This window comes from Jaculus jaculus, chromosome 3, assembly GCF_020740685.1.
Source record: "Jaculus jaculus isolate mJacJac1 chromosome 3, mJacJac1.mat.Y.cur, whole genome shotgun sequence".
Classification (NCBI taxonomy): Eukaryota; Metazoa; Chordata; class Mammalia; order Rodentia; family Dipodidae; genus Jaculus; species Jaculus jaculus.
The window spans coordinates 94,128,775-94,135,461 of NC_059104.1; positions in this window are offsets into that span (position 1 = coordinate 94,128,775).

Genomic DNA, 6,687 nt, shown 5'->3' on the forward strand with positions numbered 1-6,687 from the left:
TCGCCCACCTCTCTCCACCTCAGGCTGACTCTCTAGGGAGAAGAACACTGGGACTTTCTGAAGCAGGCTGAACACAGAGAGATTTCTTGAGGATCCTGGGGTACATGATTGAGCTATTTGTCTGACCAACCTGCCCCAGGGTCCAGCAGGGTTGCTACAAGTCTGTAACCCGGAGCTCCGTGGCACACACAGATAGTATGGAGGGGACCTCAGACCCAGGAGCCTTCTCAGTTTGCAGGGTGGCCTTGTCAGGGAAACTTACAGCCCCATCCTGAGCTTGGGGGACAGAGAAAGAAGATACAATCTAGTCCCTGGGAGCTCAGAGAGGCCTGAAGAGACAATCAGGAAAGGCTTCCTGGAAGAGGCAAGCAAGAAAAGCGGCAGCATGACTTGGCAGAGAGCACGTCAACCGTACAGCCTGTCCTTTCCCCTGTGGTGGCTGGAACACTGCCGGCCTTTGCTCACAAAGCACTCTGCCCCTGTCCAGGGCTGATCAACACTGACCTATGGAGACTAGTCCTCACACGAAAAAATGCCCCTAAACAAGTGCCATGTAGGTCACATGGTGGTGTGTGGGGGGTGACCCTCTTCCTCCCTCTCCCAGGGACGTTTCGGATCCCAGCCAGTAAGTGGCCAGGCCCAAGGCGAGGGGAGGGCTTCAAGGAGAAGGGAGGGAAGAACAGGAGGGGGGAGGATCGATCGGAAAGGCTCAGGAGGAGCAAGGATGAGGGATGGGGCCACCTCTGGGGAATACCCGCAATGCTGCCTGGGAGACTGCCGCCATGCTGGGGCCCCCTTGGTGGCCTCCTGTGAGAGCTGGGAGGACACAGTGGCTCTGAGATTGGCTAATGCTCCTTGTATACCCTGATGAGTGTCCAGTGGGTCAGCTCTCTGAACAGTCAGTGCCATGTAGCCCCCTGATGTTCTCCAGACCTGCCATCCTGGGGTTGGGATGGAGAGGAGGTATGTCGGGTTGCCAGATTCTGAGAAAGCTGGTAGCTTCAGGGGCTCCCCATCCTTGGGGCCCTGCTGCAGAGAATATCCTTAGCCATGGGGCCAGCAGGCTGCTTGTTCTGAGTCTCCCCAGGGGGTGCCATGGACGCATGGAGGTGGGCAAGGTAGGAAGCACCAGTGACTGGAAGCCCTTGGCTTTCTGCTGGGACCAGGCAGGGTGGGGACATTTCTGAGCATCCCTCCACCCACCAATCCTGCCCCTTCCATTCCACTGAAGCTGTGATTATTGAGCTACCAGGGATCCCTTTCTTCCCAGCCCCCAAGATGCCTCCCTCCTCAGCAAGAGTGGAAAGAACTGGCCAGAGCAGGTGTCCAGCACAGGAGAGGGGAGAGGAGGACAGAAGCATGACTGTCATTGCCACTTCCTGTCTATCTCAGACCCAGAGCAAACCCTCAGCAAGCCTTGGGGTACTGGCAGCTCTGAGCATGATCTGAAGAACCCACCAGCAGACGAGGCAAAGCAAAAGGCACTGAGGTTCAATAGGGCCCCCTGTCTGGGCAGTTGGGAGATCTGAATTCCTATCCTGGCCCTGGAACTCTGCCTGCATAATCTGGGCAAGCTGCTTGCCCTCTCCAGCATTTGCATGGTTCATTTCTAGGGTCCTTTCTTAACTGATGCAGGAGGGTGGGAAGAGACTGGAAAATGCACTTGGCTAAAGGCTGGGGCGCCATGAGGGGGCTGAGTAGGTGCACTTCCAAATCCAAGAAGCTCCCTTCTCCCAGCCCAGTTGTCCGTCCTCTTTTTCTGTTTTTAAATATTTTATTTTTATTTATTTATGAGAGAGAGAGAGAGAATGGGCACGCTGGGGCCTCCAGCCACTACAAACGAACTCCAGATGCATGCAACTCCTTGTGCATCTGGCTTACATGGGTCCTGGGGAGTTGAGCCTGGGTCTTTTGGCTTTGCAAACAAGCTCCTTAACCACTAAGCCATCTCCCCAGCCCCCCTTTTTATTCCCCTCTTCTTCTTTAGACCTGAGTATCAGGGCTTTGGATACCTAGCTAAGGAAGAAACTTCCTGTTGAGAAGAGGAGAAGGCTGGTTCCCCCACAAACTGTGGCTCCGCTGTAGGCCTTCAGGACCCCAGGGGTGCAGGCTCCCGAAACAAGAGGGAACTCCGCTGTGCACTAGAACAGCACCGCCTGGCGCATGCGCAGGCCTGAGGGCTCTGGAGCAGTCATCCCAGCACGGGACGTGGGAGAGGAATGTGGCAGACACCAAAGGGGACCTAGAAGATGTCCAGTGAGGGGGTGTCAGAGTGTCTCCTCATGTGGGAGCTGGGTCTGGAGGGGTAGTCACAGTTAGAGTCATCCACCATCTGCACCACCCACGGGATGTGAGATGTTGGGCAAGCTGTCTCTCCTATCTGAGCATCAATGGGATAACAAGGTGATGATGGCGGATCACAAAAACCACGTGTACAAATACCTGTATGGCAGGTATTCAGTGACAGAGAGTGGAATCCTTATTGTTCTTGTCAAAGCAACAACAAAGCAGGAACTCTGGCAGTGTGGCCTTGAACTCACTATATAGCTTGGGAGTCCTGATCCTCCTGCCAGGTTCTGGGATTATAGGTAGCTGCCACTGCACCCCGATCCTTTTAGCTTCTGCATATAGCCAGCACAGAACTATAGGCCAGCGTTAGGGCTCCTGAAGTTCCAGAACTAACCAGCAGATGGCAGCAGTTCGCTGTGGTTGATGGGCTCCAAGCCTCCATCCCCATCCCTGGCCCTGTGGACTGTGTTGCTGTACAGCCAGGTCTTTCACAAAGCCAGCCCCCTTCCTGCCCTCCTTTTACACTAGCTACGTCTTGCAATCGGTGGGATGAATAGGAAGGCAGAGTCCTAGTCCGAGCAGGAGCGAGAGATTTGCCGCCTGTCCTGTCAGTGCCTGCCCGAGATGGACTGGAGGCCAGAGGTTGGGCAGGGAACGACCCCCTTTCCCCGCGGGCACTGGCCTTGGGTTCCATCTCAGGACTGGCAGGAGGAGCAGGGCAAGACTTGCTGGGTTCCTTTCTGGGGCCTATCCCCCATCCTTATCTTCCCATCAAATCTTCGAGCCATCTCCCAAGAGTGACAGAGGCAGTTTTATCTTTCCGCGTATTGACTATTAAGTTTGAAAACGAGCTGTTGTTCAGCCACATAAACGAGGGAGATAAACACTAATTGCTTGGTAGATGTGCCAACTTCTGGTTCCCAATTCATCACCTTGCCAAGGCTGAGACTCAGAAGTGCCCAAGGCAGAGAAGAGGAGGGTGGGCTAACGGGAGCTGTGCAAGAGACAGTGAGCTGGGACCCCTCCCCAGGGCATGAGAATGGCCTAAGAGTGGTCTGGAGCCAAGAGAGGAAGGGAGGAGAGGTCTTAATCTGTGTTCATGCTTTCCAGGAGAATCTCTACCTCACTGGCCTGGGGTTCGGTCCTTGGTAGAGCCTTTGTGTCTCCCACCGTCCGTGATGTTGAGTTGATGGGCCACGAGCCCCATGATTGATTGGTGACCTGCAGGAGGTCCATGTGACAGTGGAGGTCTTGGTCAGGGGAGACTGTGCTCATGACCTTTGGGGTTAGAGGTGGGTCTGCAGTGGCTTAGGGGTATGGACTAGACCAGATAAATCTCTTTTCTAGGCCCAGATGAGGCAGAAACTCACAGGGCTCCCATTGAGAGACAAGATAAGGAGGAGGACACAGGAGCATGGAGGGAGGCTTCATTCAGCCATAGACACAGCCTAGCCTCCACCACTGTCTGTGTCCAAAGCTCCAACAAGTCCGCAGCTTCAGCCAACCACAGATGGAAAATGTTAAAAATAATTGCATCTGCACTGAACATGTAGATTTTCTTCTTGTCATTATTCCATAAACAAAACAGCATAACACCTATTTACATAGCACTCACGTTGCATTAGGTATAGGTAATAGAGAGATATCTGAAGATTTGAAGTGTACAGGAGGATGTGCTAGGTTATATGCAAATTTGACCCCATTTTACTCAAGTGACTTGTACAAGGCTGGGTTATGGTACTGGGGGAGGGGGCCTGCAGTCAATCATCCTCAGACACTAGGGAGCCAGTTGACTGGAGGCGTGGCAAGATGTAGGCATGGAGAGGGAGTGGTTGTAGGGAACATGCTGAATCTAGTCTCTAGATGGCAGGTGAGCTGGGGGAGCCGACCCTTAGCAGCTGGCGTAGGTGAGGTAAGCTCCGAGCACACCCCAGAGCGAGGGAGGCAGGCTTTCCGAGAAGGACACTGCCGCATGGAAAGTCATGACAGGAAGCCCGGGAGTGACCAGCAGGGCTGACTTGCAGCTGAGTTCCGTGGGTGAGGAGGGCAGTGGCCACCCCCGCGGGAGGCAACGCCACCGGTCCTTGTCACGGCCATATGCGGAGCTGGGTTCTCGCTGCAAGTGCAGAGGTCATCTCCCCAGGAGAACCTCTAAGAAGAAGACATGCTCTGAGGATGGCTGAGGACAGTGGCTCGAGACAGCCTCCAGGGGACCCATGGTGGAAGTGGAGGGACAGGCAGACGCAGAGGCTGGGTGGGTGCTGAGCAGGAAGCAGCTAGGTGGGTGGGGCCGGAGGACTGATGAAGAGAGGAGGCCAGGTGGGCTAGCTGAACCCAGATTGGGTGGGGACGCGGAGCTTAGGCAAGGTTGCCACAGGCTTAGGGAGGAGGGATTCTTTTTCTCATGGATGTGGAGGCACAGTATGACCCCAGAGATTACCCCACGCCTGTGCATGCATACTGACACGGTACTGGTTGCCATGCAGCAGATGTGTCAATAAAATAAGATACTTCTTGACGCTCAGTTTTCTCATCTGTGAAATGGGACTAATACTGTGAGGATTCAGTGAAGGGAAGGAGGCAGCAGCAGCACGATGTGCGACACCTTGTCATCGGTGGACCCATAGGTGCTTCATGAATGAGTGGGGAATAGGCCAGAGGATGGGCTCTTCTCTCCCCTCCCTTGTCACTGTTTAATGAAAGCTTGGAAACCCTACCTTGCCATGCAGGGAAAGGCCTGCTGATCTCCTTAAGGCTGCCTGTCTGTGGCTCCCGAGGCTGGGCTGAGCCTGGGCCCCTTCCCCAGTGGGCATGCAGCTGCAGGTTCCCTGGGCTGCCTCTGGCGGGGGAGCCAAACTGCAGGAGGGACACAGGCCAAGCTTCTCTCGATGCGCAAGACCAGCTGCTACATGCACGGGTGGCCGGGGTAATTAATTTACACATTTCATCCTGCTTACACTAATAAGCTTCTCTGTCTGCCTTCCCTGAGCCCCAGCCTTCATGCTGGGCCTGTGAGACGTCCTTTGAGTCCCAGGGAAGGGCCACATGCCCAGCAGGCTTCAGGCTCTGGGGCCCACACTCTCGATCCTAGCCATTTTTCTGCCCTAAGCCTGCTGGTCCGGAGATGCCAGAGAGGCCACTGGAAAGTGCCAATCAACACAACGCAGCTGGCTGTCTGCATCTGCAGGGTTTACATTCATGAACCAACCAACTGTAGATGGAAAATACTGGAAAAAAATTGCATCGGTACTAGACATGCACAGACACTTTTTTCCCTTGTCATCAGTCCCTAAACAATAGTCGAACACTTATTTCCACAGCATTTACATTGTCTTAGGTATATAAGTCATTTAGACATAATTTTCCGTATCTGGGAGGATGTGCGTAGGTTGCTTGCAAGTACCATGCTGTTTTATACAAGGGCCTTGAGCATCCACGGATTTTGGTATCAGTGGGGGTCCCCGGAACCGGTCCTCCTGGAATTCTGCAGGAACATTGTGCATCATCTGAAGGAACAGAACGACTTGGGAGTCCATCCTTGCAGCCCCTCCCCTCTGAGCAAAGCGTGCCTCAGAAGGGAACAGGAATAAGGAGACGTCCTCTATGTAGTGAGAAGGACAGCCTCTGAGAAAGGTCAGGAAGATAGTGGAGTCGAATAATGTGTGTCTCATCCTGCTGGTTTGTCAAGAAAGGGGGAGATGTGCATCCATGTGGGCTGAGATGTGGAGAAAGCCTCCTAGAAGGGCACACAGCAGTCCCCAGGGGAGCAGCAAGGCAGAGCAGGAGGGGGACTTGCTCAGTAGATAGACCCTTTTCTACTTCCTGAGTCTTTGGTGCTGTGACTGCATTACATATTCAAAAGTGTACTGGCTGCTGAAAGAGAAAAACAAATCTACTAAACGTCATTTGTGTAGCGCATGTATATTGGGTACCTCTTTGTGGGGGGGGGGCGAGAGGGGAAGGGCATGGAAGAGTGAGTCATGGCCACACATTTCCAAGAGTGAGGGCCCAGGAAGAGAGGTAAATCCTTGGAACTGAGTGAAAGCAATGCTTGGGATTGGGAAAGCCGGGCTCCTCCGGCTCACCCAGGAATCCAAGTAGATAGTTAGGATGGGTTGACGGATGGGTTTTGAAGGCAGCATATAAATTGGCTGGGTGGGAAATGAAGGAAGGTTTAAAAACAATTGAAGTGTTGAAGTGTGGGTTTTTTTTTGACAAAAAAGTTTTATATGTTTGCAAGGAGAGAAAGAAAGGGGGTGGGGGGAGAATGGGCCTCCAGCCACTGCAAATCCCATATGCATGCACCACTTTATACATCTGGCTGTCCATGGGTACTGGGGAGTCAAACCTAGGTCCTTAATCTTTGCAAGCAAGCACCTTAACCGCTAAGCCATCTCT